Source organism: Danio rerio, chromosome 9, assembly GCF_052040795.2.
Source record: "Danio rerio strain M-AB ecotype USA chromosome 9, GRCz13ab, whole genome shotgun sequence".
Classification (NCBI taxonomy): domain Eukaryota; kingdom Metazoa; phylum Chordata; class Actinopteri; order Cypriniformes; family Danionidae; genus Danio; species Danio rerio.
Window position 1 is genome coordinate 32302080 of NC_141029.1, and position 15086 is coordinate 32317165.

Here is a 15086-nt window from a genome sequence, read left to right on the forward strand (position 1 = left end):
CAAATGGTTTTGCTTATGCTGAACATTCGCTGATGATTGAAATTAGTACCAACATGTTGTGTCTTGTTAAAGTTAACTATTCAGCATTTAGAAATGAGCTTGTCTTTTATGATTCCATCCAGACTGCAATGATTACAGAGTACAATATTATCAAATGTTTACTTGCATTAATAAACCAGTTCACTTGTTAAGTTGTGTTGTATGAAATGCTGTTTCCAGGTCCAAGCCTCTACTCGCTGTCTGGAGATGATGAACAATCTAGTGACACACGTGATACAATCTAGTGACTTTGACTTTGAATCTTTGACTTTTTAAAAATTATGTTTATTGACAGAGGAAACAACAGAACAACAGAACTGTGAAATATTATAATATATTTTTTTCTGACAATATTTTCTCATTCTCTGCCAGACACAGTTTCATTTTAGAGCTGCACGATATTTGGAAAAATCTGATTTGCAATTTTTTACTGTTACTGTAAACTTTATTGTCCCCTTTTGGGACCATTTGTTCTGCAGCGTAATAGATTTACAACCCTTATATCACACCACACACTTAAGACAAACATTAAACAACATTAATAATATTAAAAAACAGCAACTACTTCTTCCCATTAAAATTCAGCAAATCAATCGCACAAGGAACAATTGAAATTTTTAATCTGTTGGTCCTTGCCAAATGGGCCCTATACTGAGATCCTGAGGGAAGTATTTGAAATAAATCAAAAAGAGGATGGAACATATCAATTTAATCTGATGAGCTTTAATTAACGACTGGCTTTCATACAAATAAGATAACCCCCGCACTTACCCCTAATACTTTGCTGCAGGTATTTAAAACTTTATACAGCAAGTTCTTCGGTTTTACTATTAAAGCAAACCAACAAATCCAGGAAAAGGTTCAAATGGATTCTGTATGGGCCTTATAAAATGCCACCATCAGTGTATATCAATATTAAACTTTGTTAAACTCTTTGATGGCCCGTCCTACACAGTCTGTTCATATTTTCTTCTTTCTTTTTTTTTGGTTTAGTCCCTTTATTAATCAGGGACCGCCATAGCGAAATGAACCGTCAATTATCAAGCTTATGTTTTACACATTGGATGCCCTTCCAGCTGCAACCCATTATTGGGAAACACACTCATACACTACGACCAATTTAGCCTGCCCAATTCACCTATAGCGCATGTCTTTGGACTTGGGGAAATCGGAGCACCCGGAGGAAACCTGCCAACTGCCACCAAAGCCAACTGACCCAGCCGATGATAGAACCAGAGACCTTCTTGATGTGAGGCGACAGCGCTACCCACTGTGCCACCCCGTCACCCTTCCATATTTTTATTAAAATTTAATGATCTATCAGTAATAATACCAAGGAACTGGTATTAGGTAATCAGGTGGTTATCAACCATAGTACCTAAAACTATGTCCTGCTTCCGCCGCAAGTGAATGCACATCTCCTTCATTTTCTCTGTGTTCAGCAGTGGTGAAAAGAGTACTGAAAAATCATACTCAAGTAAAAGTTTCACTACTTGCCTAAAAATGTAGTGTGAGTAGAGTAAAAGTATCTGTTGTAAATATTACTCAGAGTATGAGTAAAGGGTAGCCCTTTCAAAAGTACTCAAGAGTACTGAGTAGTGAGTATTACGCTGTATAAAGCTGAATCGATTACATGTAATCTGTGCATGTGTGTGTAAGCGTAACATTCTGTAGTGCATTTAGTTATTGCCCAGCAGGCACACAACATCATAAGACATTAATAATAGGTTAGATTTAGGTTGTGATGTCAGGTGACCAAAATTCAATGGCTAACCAGCGTCTAAGGACAACATTATTTTGATGTCCAATAATGGAGTCAAATGCTGTTGATTTTAGGTTGTGGTAGAAAGTGACCAAAATCATAGACATATGTGTCTAAAAATATAGACACACGATACATTATATACATATGCACACATGATACACCATACATATACACTGAAAGTGACCAAAATCCAACGTCGAGTCAACATCTTAAACCAACATCATATTGACCTCAAATACTGACATTTATTCGTCAGGTATGGCAACCAAAATCCAACATCTGATATAAGTCATAGTGGTAACGTCCAAACAATTTCAAGCTGTGACATCATTAGACGTTGATATTTGGTTGGTTTTAGGTTGAACATTTGTAATTAGTTACTTTACACCACTGCACATGATACATTCTATACATATACACACACATGATACTTTTTATAAATGTGCACACATGAGACACTCATTACATGATACACGCTTATCAGTGCCTGGGATAGAACCCAGGTCTCTAGTGTGAGAGGTAAATCACTTACCCACTGAGCTACTGGAAGTTGACAAATCCAAACACACTATACAGATACAAACATGATACATTCTACACATATAGACACATGACACTCCATACATTTACACACATTTTTACATATACATTTTTCATAAATGATACACTTCATACATATAGACAAACGATACATTCTAAACATATGCACACATAATACACCATACATTTTATACTTATACACACAATACATTCTAAACATATGAACACACATGATACACTCCATACATGATACACTCTTGCCAGCGTCTAGGATAGAACCCAGGTCTCCAGTGTGAGAGGCGAAACACTTACCTACTGAGCTACTGGTAGGTGCTGAACCCAGACACACTGTACATATACACACATGATACCAGGGGTGTAAAGTAACTAATTACAAATAATCAAATTACTGTAATTGAGGAGTTTTTCCTCAGGAATTGTAATTTACTAAGTAGTTTTGTAAGTGTGTACTTTTACTCTCACTTGAGTGCATTTTTAGTGCAGTATCTGTACTTTTATTCCGCTACTTTCCGCTACTAACCTGCAGTCAATACTTTATTTTTTTCTTGTCTATGGGGATTACAAAAATCAGTCTTGTATTAGTGTGTATATGTATAGTGTGTTAGGATTCATCAACTTCCAGATTATATTGTGTCAATATGTATAGAATGTATAATTTGTGTGTATATATATGGAGTGTATGCATATGTATTGAATGTATTGTGTGTATATGTATGGAGTATGTATTAAGTGTATATGTATGGAGTGTATATATGTGAAGTTTCATGTGTGCATATGTATAGAATGTATCGTGTGTCTATATGTATGAAGTATAAAATGTGTGTATGTATATAATGTATCATGAGTGCATATTTATGGAGTGTGTGTATATATGTCTCTGGATTAATCAACTTCCAGTAGCTCAGTGGGTAAGTGATTCACCTCTTACACCAGAGACCCGGGTTCTATCCCAGATGCTGACAAGAGTGTATATATCGTGTGTGTGTGTGTGTGTGTGTGTGTGTGTGTGTGTGTGTGTGTGTGTGTGTGTGTGTGTGTGTGTGTGTGTGTGTGTGTGTGTGTGTGTGTGTGTGTGTGTGTGTGTGTGTGTGTGTGTGTGTGTGTGTGTGTGTGTGTGTGTGTGTGTGTGTGTGTGTGTGTGTGTGTGTGTGTGTGTGTGTGTGTGTGTGTGTGTAGAATGTATCATGTGCCCATATGTATGGTGTGTATGTGTATAGCTATCCCAGAAGCTGGAAAGAGTGTGTGTGTATCATGTGTGCATATGTATAGAATGTGTGTATGTATATAATGTATCGTGTGTATGTATAGAATGTATCATGTGTGTGTGTATAGAATGTCTGTATGTATATATTGTATGGTGTGTGTGTATATGTACAGAATGTATCATGTGTGCACATGCATGGAGTGCATTGTGCGTATGTATGGAGTGTATCATGTGTGCATATGTATGCATTATCTCATGTATGAAGTGTAAATGTATGGTGTATCATGTGTGCATATGTTTGTGTATGTATAGAATGTATCATGTGTGCATATTAAGGGTGGAGCCGAACCCGAATACGGTATTTGGAAAGGCACGAATAGCGTGTTTTTACGAATACTTATTTCGAACAAATACTTGAAAAATTATTTGTATTCGGGAGCAAGAAAAAGCGTTATATCAAAAAGCTGCGTTTCCTCCTGAGACCACAGTGCGTGAGTGAGAGAGAGAGAGAGAGAGAGAGAGAGAGAGACGCTCAGTCGGAGGGCGGGGCGGAGGTAAAAGGTCTCTGGCACAGACTTCTCCACAGCAGCAGACAGAGAAGGCTCGGCTGAACGAAAAAAACACTTCTCTGCATCACTATTTTTGTTAAACAGATTTTTGTACCTTAATTGGGTTCCAGATGCAGTTTATAAACTTGTATCGGAGTTTGTTCGGGATTTTCCATTACGCTGCATTTTTGAAGTTTGCAATCGGGTGCTCTGTTTATGCAACGTTAGCTCGGTAATTTAAGACAATAGACTGTTGACAGAGTAACGTTAACGTTCGTTTATAAAGGTTAAACGATGCTTCTTGTGCAGTTGTGTCGAATAGTATGCACTTATGGGAGTTATATGGTACGTCTAAATTACTGTCTTTTGCAGACAGCAAGATATATGCTATAGGCTAGTTAACCTTAGCATAGCTTCCCGTCACTTTTTATTAACTTGAAACTCCTCAAATACATTTGGGCACCATGAAAAAGAGTGAGACTGCTGCTGAGCCATTTCTTGGTCCTCCACCAGTAAAAAAAAAATAAAACTTCATGTTCTTTGTGGAAGCATTTTACAGTCAGTGGTGCTGCAGATAAAACAAAGTGATACTGTATAATGTGTGCAAAAGTGAAATCAGCAGAGGCAGAGATATTAAACATCTGTCAACATCTTCTATGCATAATCATTCATTTTCTTTTCGGCTTAGTCTCTTTATCAATCTGGGGTTGCCACGGTGGAATGAACCACCAACTTATCCAGCATATGTTTTACGTAGTGGCTGCCCTTCCAGCTGCTACCCAGCACTGGGAAACATTCATACACTCTCTTTCACACACATACAATAGGGACAATTTAGCTTACCCAATTCACCTGTATTGCATGTGTTTGAACTGTGACCGGAGCACCCGTAGGAAACCCACACCAACATGGGGAGAACCCAGTCGGAGCTCGAACCAGCAACCTTCTTGCTGTCAGGCGACAGTGCTACTCACTGTGCCACCGCGCAACCTTCTATGTAATGTATTATCACATGCACTAAAAGCATCCTCTCCTGATACTGTCTGTGAACCCCCCACAAGCATCAATCCCCTCAATCAGCCCAGCTATGTTCTGCTAAATCCTCCACAAGCACCAAACCATCAACACAGCCACATTCTGCCCCAGCAAGTCAGTTTCAAACATAAAAAAGTTTAAAAAAATAACTTTGTGTCTTTTTTGTGGCAGGCAGATGATAATCGGACTTGTGTTCCTGTGGAGACCGGTCTTGCCAGGTTTCCTCGGAAGAATGAACTCGGGAGACCACGAGGGCGGAGAACTTGTCCTTTGGAGAATGAGATGCTGCGTTCTTCCTGATGGTCACATGACCTTCACGCGTTTAAATGGTAAATTATTTAAACATTACAGCATTCATACAAAGATTTATTGTTTTCCCCCTTTTAAAAATATATACTCTGCACAATATAAATAAAATATTTATACATATGCACACGATACATTCTAAACATACACACACACACATACTATACATATACACACACATGCAGACATGATACGCTCCATACATATGCACACATGATACATTCTATACATACATACACACACACATGCAGACGTGATACACTCCATATATATGCACACATGATACAATCTATACATACACACACATTCTATCCACACACACGATACACTCCATACATATGCACACATGATACATTCTAAACATACACACACACAACACACTCGATACATATGCACACATGATACATTCTATACATATACACAATACATTCTATTCATATGCACACACAAAATAGACTTCATACATATGCACACATGATACATTCTATACATACACACATATGATACAACATACATCTACACACTCCATACATATAAACATTATACATATACACACACAGACGTGATACACTCCATATATATATGCACACATGATACAATCTATACATACACACACATTCTATACACACACACAGACGTGATACACTCCATATATATATGCACACATGATACAATCTATACATACACACACATTCTATACACACACACACACTCCATACATATGTACACATTATACATTCTAAACATACATACACACAACACACTCGATACATATGCACATGATACATTCTATACATATACACAATACATTCTATTCATATGCACACACATGATACATTTCATACATATGCACACATGATACATTATATACATACACACATATGATACAACATACATCTACACACTCCATACATATACACACATGATACACTTTATACATATACACATGATACATTCTATACAAAAATCACACTTGCCAGCGTTTAGGATAGAACCCGGGTCTCCAGTGGGAGAGGCAAATCACTTATCCACTGAGCTACTGGAAGTTGATAAATCCCAACACACTGTACATATACACACATGATACCAGTGGTGTAAAGTAACTAATTACAAATAATCAAATTATTGTAATTGAGAAGTTTTCTCAGGAATTGTAATTTACTAAGTAGTTTTGTAAGTGTGTACTTTTACTCTCACTTGAGTGCATTTTTAGTGCAGTATCTGTACTTTTATTCCGCTACTTTCCGCTACTAACCTGCAGTCAATACTTTATTTTTTTCTTGTCTATGGGGATTACAAAAATCAGTCTTGTATTAGTGTGTATATGTATAGTGTGTTAGGATTCATCAACTTCCAGATTATATTGTGTCAACTTTTACTCTCAACTTGTACTTTTACTCTCACTTGAGTACATTTTTAGTGCAGTATCTGTACACGATACAAAAGTGTATCGTGTGGATTGTATTTTGTCAGTATGTATAGAATGTATCATGTGTGTATATATATCATGTATGCATATGTATGGTGTGTGTGTATAGAATGTATCATGTGTGCATATGAATGGAGTGTGTATATTTAGAGTGTATTGTGTGTGTATATGTATGGGGTTTATCTATGTGTATCATGGTAGTAGTGTTTCTGTGTTTAGATTCATCAACTTCCAGTAGCTCAGTGGGTAAGTGATTCACCTCTCACACCAGAGATCCGGGTTCTATTCCAGATGCTGACAAGAATTTATGTGTGTGTGTATATATATATGGAGTGTCATGTGTGTATTTATATATATGTGTGAAGAATGTTTCATGTGTGTATATGTATGGTGTATTGTAGGTCCATATGTATAGAATATATGGTGTGTGTGTATATGTATAGAATGTATCATGTGTGCTAATGTATGAAGTGTATATGTATGGTGTATAGTAAGTCCATATGTATAAAATGTATCGTGTATGTATATATTGAATCATGTGTGCATGTGTGCTTTGTTTATGTGTATCATGTGTGTAAATGAATGTAGTGTAATATGCAGTGGTGTATTGTAACTAATTACAAATACGCAAATTATTGACAAATGTCCAACCTAAAACCAACCAAATATCAATGTCTAATGATGTAATCGCTTGAAATTGTTTGGACGTTAACACTATGAAGTCTATCACTGGCAGCTAGCTCTCTGCAACTCTTACATGGTCGCCCACTGAAGCTAAGCAGGGCTGCGCCCGGTCAGTACCTGGATGGGAGACCACTTGGGAAAGCTAGGTTGCTGCCGGAAGTGGTGTTAGTGAGGCCAGCAGGGGGTGCCCAACCTGCGGTCTGTGTGGGTCCTAATGCCCCAGTATAGTGACGGGGACTCTATACTGCTCAGTGAGCGCCGTCTTTCGGATGAGACGTTAAACCGAGGTCCCGACTCTCTGTGGTCGTTAAAAATCCCAGGATGTCCTTCGAAAAAGAGTAGGGGTTTAACCCCGGCATCCTGGCCAAATCTGCCCACTGGCCTCTGTCCATCATGGCCTCCTAACTCTCCCCATATCATAATTGGCATATCATCACTCTGTCTCCTCTCCACCAATCAGCTGGTGTGTGGTGTGCGGTCTGGCGCAAAATGGCTGCCGTCGCGTCATCCAGGTGGATGCTGCACACTAGTGGTGGATGAGGAGATCCCCCCCCCATTGTGTAAAGCGCTTTGAGTGCCCAGAAAAGCGCTATATAAATGTAACGAATTATTAATTATTATTATTATTATCAGATGTTGGATTTTGGTTGCCAAACCTGAGGAATAAATAGTGGTGGAAAGAGTACTGAAAAATCATACTCAAGTAAAATTTGCCTACTTACCTTAAAATGTAGTGTGAGTAGAGTAAAAGTATCTGTTGTAAATATTACTCATAGTATGAGCAAAGAGTAGCCCTTTTTTTTTGAGTACTCAAGATTACGGAGAAGTGAGTATTACGCTGTATAAAGCTGATGCGATTACATGTAATCTGTGCATGTGTGTGTAAGCGTAACATTCTGTAGTGCATTTAGTTATTTCCCAGCAGGCACACAACGTCATAAGACATTAATAATAGGTTATATTTAGGTTGTATACATTCTATACATATACACACTGCATACATTTACACACGATACACTTTTTTTACATATACATTTTCCATACATGATACACTTCATACATATAGACACACGATACATATGAACACATGATACACCATACATGTGCAAACAATACATACATAATACATTCACACAGAGAGGATACACTTAATACATATACATACTCCATACATATGCAGACATAATACACTCCATATATATACACAAAATACATTCTATACATATTGACACAATACAATCCACTTCTGTCAGTGTCTGGGATAGAACCCAGGCCTCTGGTATGAGAGGTGAATCACTTACCCACTGAGCTACCGGATGTTGATGAATCCTAACACACTATACATATACACTCCATACATATTCACACTAATACAGGACTGATTTTTTCTAATCCCCATAGACAAGAAAAAAATCAATTAGTGACTGCAGGTTAAAGGAAAGTAGTGAAGTAAAAGTACAGATACTGCACTAAAAATGTAGTCAAGTGAGAGTAAAAGTACACATTTATAAAACTACTTTATTATTTAAAACTAACTAAATTACAATTCCTGAGAAAAACTACTCAATTACAGTAATTTGATTATTTTTTAAATAGTTACTTTACACCACTGTACACTACACATATACACTCCATATGTTTACACACATAATACACTCTACACATATACACACTATACACTCTATACATTTGCACACATGATACACTTTATACATATACATACTCCATACATGATAAACTCCATACATATGCACACACAATACACTCCATACATATGCACACATGATACATTCTAAATATACACACACACACGACACACTCCATTCATATTCATATACACACACAATATACTTTATACATATACACACGATACATTCTATACATATGCACACACATGATACACTCCATACATATACACACATCTTCTTCGTTTTCTCTGTTCAGACATAAACCAGCCTCTCGACACCAATTTGTAAAATACTCAACAACAGGTCAATGTTCTTTTTATTTTTCTGAGTTAAATATTGTGTTCCCCTTCATAAGGGAACTCCTACGTGTGCCTGTATAAACAGACTTTGGGACTACTAAAGACGACCAATCACTTTTGAATATATAAAAAATGGGCCAATGAAATGCCAATTGAATTGGAGGAGCTTAGCTCCACAGCTGAAACTAATGAGCCAATTAGGGCTATATCAGTCGGCTGTGTGAGTTAGCTTGTCAAAATTGTTGCTTCAGACCCGACCTGAGACTGAAGAACCCTTCTGCTGAGCTGACTTCCAACATTGAAGAAAGCATTTCCTTCACCAGTGCGGGAGAAGACGTTTTAGTGGTGGTTGAGCTGGGTTTCCTGTCCCCTTGGCGTTTCGCTGGTGATGTAAAAGAGCAGTTTTCTACCAAGAGCAGAATTCCCTGAGAGAGCACACGGTCGTTCAGTGCATCTTTTTAAAGATGTCGTTTCCACCGTGCGTTCCTGGATGTGGTGGTTTCCTCGCCCTGGATGACAGGCACGAGTATTTCGTCACGAGCTTGGGGGTCCAACATGTTGATGCGGCGCTCGCGGACAGTTCTTGCCCGCATTGCAATGGCTTGACTGTTGCGCAACTGAGGTCACGACGAGCTCTTTTATTAGGGCAAGTGACCCTACTGCTCCCTGCCAAGCGGTTAGCACTCAGGCAGACCTGAGGGTTACAATGCGGGCTAATCCGTCACCTTCGCTCCTCATCAGTGCACTCTGTTTCTGCTTCGAGTGTGGGTGCTTTCATTAGATGACACTGAGGGCATGACGTCCATCACTGCATCGGAGGGCGGGTTGACATGCTCCGAGGAAGACCGAGGAAGATCTGGACCCCCTGCCACCCTCCAGGGTTGTCAGTATGGTTATGGATCTGGAAACGGACATGTTAGCCGTGTTATCCTGGGCTGCTTTGGCCGTGGGGCTGGAGATGGCTTGTCCCCCACAAGCGCGGCCGAACCGCTTAGACGGGTGCTACGTGGGGGTAAAGAAAAAGGCGAAGCCTTCTAGACCCCCGTCCCCTTATTCCCGGAGGTACACAGAGAGCTCACGCAGGCATGGAGGGCACCTTTTTCTGCCCGGTCCTCTTGAGCTCCTGCTCTCACCTCCTTTATGATGGAGCGGCCAGGGGATATAAGGCGATTCCCCAGGTGGAGCGTGCTAGCCGCTCCACTAGTGGAGATTCGCCCAAACTCCCTTCCAAGGTGTGCAGGTTATCTGAGTCTCTCATGTCATGGCCAGAGCCTACACTGCTGCAGGTCAGGCCGCCCCCGCTCTGCATGCTACAGCCACCTATCAAGCCGAGAAGCTGGCCGAGATGCAGGAGGGAGGTTCTACCCTGGGCTTGCTGCATGAGCTCCGCACGGCAACCGATTATGCTCTCGTGACCACCAAATCGGCTGCTCGTGCCCTGGGGAAGACGATGGCCATATTAGTGGTCCAGAAACGCCACCTTTGGCTGAGCTTGGTTGATATAAGTGACGTTGACAAAGCTCGCTTTCTTAACGCTCCCATATACCAGACTGGCCTGTTCCGCGACACTGTTGGGGAGTTCACCCAGGAATTCTCCGCGGTGAAAGAGCAGTCCAAGGCCATGGGTGAAGTTATCTATCTTGCTCGGAAAACTGCTCCTCCCACTGCCCCTTTCACTGCGGCAGCTCCTCGCCGAGGGTGTCCACCCGTGGCTTCAACATCTGCTCCGCTTCAACATCTGCCTGTTGAGGCTGAGCCTTCTGCGGGACTGCGATGCCATCGCCCCAGGGTGCCGTTAAGTCCAGTAAGCGGTCCGTGAAGCGTTCCAGGGACGAGCCATTTGGAGAAGAGGGGACCTGCTCTTTTATCAGTCAACAACCACACTAAACTCATCACTGCCGGCCTCCCGGCACGCGAGTCTGCAACGGGTGCGCATCACTCCGCTGTGTCTCCGCACCCTCAGCCCCTGGACGGATCTGGCTTTGGCCAGAGTGCCCCTAGGGCTAGTATCCATGCATGCTGTCGTAACGACAGATGCCTCCAGCACGGGCTGGGAGACCGTGTACAACAAGCATGCAGCCGTGGGTTCGTGGTCCGGACCCCGCTTGCATTGGCATATCAACTGCCTGGAGCTGTTGGCAGTGTATCTGGCTCTCCGCCACTTTTTACCGGTGATGGAGCAGAAACACATGCTGGTCAGGATGGACAGCATGGCGACGGTGGCTTATATCAACCGTATGGGGGGGTATACGCTCTCGCCGCATGTCCCAGCTCGCTCGCCGTCTGCTCCTTTGGAGTCACACGCAGCTGAAATGGCTTGGTCCCTTCAACATTCCAGGCGAGCTCAACCATGCAGCCGATGCACTCTCACGGCTGCTAATGTCCCGAGGAGAGTGGAGACTCCACCCCAATTCGGTCCAGCTAATATGGGCTCGCTTTGGGGAAGCCCAGATCGATCTGTTTGCTTCCACCGAAAACGCACATTGCCAGCTGTTTTATTCCCTGACCGAGGCACCCCTCGGCACAGATGCACTGGCTCACAGCTGGCCATCGGGCATGCGCAAATATGCGTTTCCCCCAGTAAGCTTAATCGCACAAACTTTGTGCAAACTCAGGGAGGACGAGGAGCAGGTCTTGTTTGTTGCGCCCCTCTATCCCAACCGGACCTGGGTTTCGGAGCTCACACTCCTCTTGGCCGCCCCTCCTTGGCGCATTCCCCTAAGGGAGGACCTCCTCTCTCAGGGATGGGGCACCATCTGGCACCCATGCCCAGATCTCTAGAACCTCCACGTGTGGTCCATAGACGGAGCGCGGAAGACTTAGGTGACGTACTGCCCGCGGTACTTAACACCATCACTCAGGCTAGAGCACCCTCTACGAGGCATGCCTATGCCCTGAAGTGGAGTCTATTCTCTGAGTGGTGCGCTTCTCGCCGAGAAGACCCCCGAACTTGCCAGATTAGCATTGTGTTATCCTTCCTTCAGGATAAGCTGGAGCGTAGGCTGTCACTCTCCACATTAAAGATTTACGTGGCTGCGATCTCCGCTCATCATGACGCGGTAGATGACAACACGCTCGGGAAGCATGATCTAATCATCCGATTCCTCAGAGGCTACGGCGGTTAAATCTGTCCCACCCCCCTCTAATGCCCTCTTGGGATCTCTCTCTAGTCCTAGTGGGTCTGCAGAGAGATCCGTTCGAGCCACTCGAGTCAGTATGACTTAAAATTCTGTCATTAAAGACAGCTCTGCTGATCGCATTGGCGTCCTCAGCAGAGGAGTCGAATGCATGGCTCAGTGTGCGGTTGGTACGCCCATTTGGTCTACACGCATATTGAGAATCGGTGCCAGCTATGTGTATCCCCACTTGGTGATGCCATATGCATTATTACCACAATGCGTTTCCCCTTATTAGGCGGTCCCGTGTCTTCCCTAAACCGCTAAGCAGCTTATCATATGTAGCACTCCCCCTCATTAGGGCTAGTCCATATGCCTCGTTACCATCAGGTCTCCCCTTCTGGGTAGCAGGTGGTCTCGGCTGCATCCTCCCCCTGTGGGGACTGACGCTTTCCCAACATACTGTCGTATTTCCAAAAATCCCTAATATGAACTTCTAATGAACAAGTGATTTCCTATGGAAGTTAGTGCCACAAAGAGTTCAAAAGCAAGGATTCTTGAGAAGTGTGGGTGCAGAACATTTAAACCAGCGTTTTGAGGTTTGTTGTTTGAGTCATTCATATTGCATTATTAAAAGACTAAATGAATATTGGTAAGTGCAATTGAGTCAGGTTTAAAATAAATGAGGTGAAAGCCGCCATTCGAAAGTTCTCTTGAGAAAGTTGTGACTCACAACATCAAGTATTTAACCCTATTGTTTTCGTAAATTTGGTTTGATAAACTATATCAAGGTTCGTGTGGGTTTCCTTCGGGTGCTCCGGTTTCTCCCTCAGTCCAAAGACATGTGTTGCAGGTGAATTGGGTAAGCTAAATTGTCCCTAGTGTTTGTGTATATGTCCTGGTCCTCCAGGTTGGGGGTTGAGCATTGGGCTAACAACCCACCTCATAGAAAAAAAATAGTTACGAAACACCAATATATGGTGCAGCTTTCCCAACGTACTGTCGTATTTCCAAAAATCCCTAGTCTATATTAGCTAGGTAAAAGCACACTTACGACCCCCGATTAAACTTAAACATTTATTCCCATGTAATTGCAATATGTTGGGCCTAGGGGACGTTGAAAGGTTGCGCTCTTGCTGATGTCAGTGCGCTCACGCTTTGGCTTGGCAAACTACACATCAGGAGTGCGACGGGCTTTGGTTGCTGTGGTGCTTTCCATACAGTCTCCCAAAGTCTGTTTATACAGACACACGTAGGAGTTCCCTTATGAGGGGGAACGTCCTGGTTACGTACATAACCCACGATCCCCGAATAGGGAACGGAGACGTGTGTCTCCACTGCCACAGCATCCGGGTCTCGAGCAGGCAAAATTCTGACGAGTTAAATCACACAGCCAACTGATATAGCCCTAATTGGCTCATCAGTTTCAGCTGTGGAGCTAAGCTCCACCAATTCAATTGGCATTTCATTGGCCCGTTTTCATATTTTCAGAAGTGATTGGTCGTCTAAAGCACTGCCAAAGTTTGTTTATACAGACACACGTGTCTGTTCCCTATTTTGGGAACGTGGGTTACGTACGTAACCAGGACAATATTTTTACAAGATCACAAGTTTGATGATTTTCTGAGAAGTCTGACAGTATTCAAGTACAGAAACTGACCAATCACAATGCAAAAAAAAAAAAAAATGGAGTAAAAATATTGTTTCATTTCAAAACAAGTCAAGGTATCTGCCAGTGCTATAAGTCAAAAAGATCAATTTAGTTTTCACTTTAAAATGTAGATATTTGGACTAGAAACTAAAATTCTAAAAAAAACTTTTTTTTTTCAAACTTTTTTGACTCAACGTCAAATTTTTTTTCTTTTTGCATAAATCGTATATATTTCTTATAAATACAGAAATTTAATACTGTTCTCTAGCTCCTGGTCAGTTATAGTTCAGACTCAATGTTACATATCTTGTAATGCGACTATTGTGAATAGGCACATTGTGATGTCAATGCTGAAATGATATATAGACCCTTTTCACATTTCCGGGTTTTTCAGCATCAGAAGTCATCATAGTTGGGTAAACGTAGAGCGCAGTGAATGGGAGAGTACAACAATTTTTTTACACTCCTATTTGCTAAATTAATAAAAGAAAAAAAACATTATCCGTTATCAAGACCTTCAGAAAAAAATGATGATGTGAAACTGATGATGGCAGCCAGAAGAGAGAAGAATGTCAGTAAACAGTAATTGCTTAAGCAGTAATTTGCTTTTTTGTAATTTGACGCAAAGATGGTATAACACATACATAAATACATAATAATCTTCATACATTAAAAAAAAATCAATATATTACAAACTTTCAAGGATTTAAGATTATGATGACCGTTAAACGCATCATAATAGTCGTATGAAAAGGGTCTAT

At 41.4% G+C, this 15086-nt stretch overlaps 1 long non-coding RNA gene across 1 annotated transcript; it reads left to right on the plus strand.

Moving 5' to 3' along the window:
* The first annotated feature begins 2571 nt into the window (after positions 1-2571).
* Positions 2572-5275, plus strand: LOC141376151 (uncharacterized). The gene is made up of 3 exons (XR_015499634.1): positions 2572-3431; positions 3542-3927; positions 4070-5275. It is a non-coding gene; the product is annotated as an uncharacterized LOC141376151 (long non-coding RNA).
* Positions 5276-15086: the final 9811 nt, after the last annotated feature.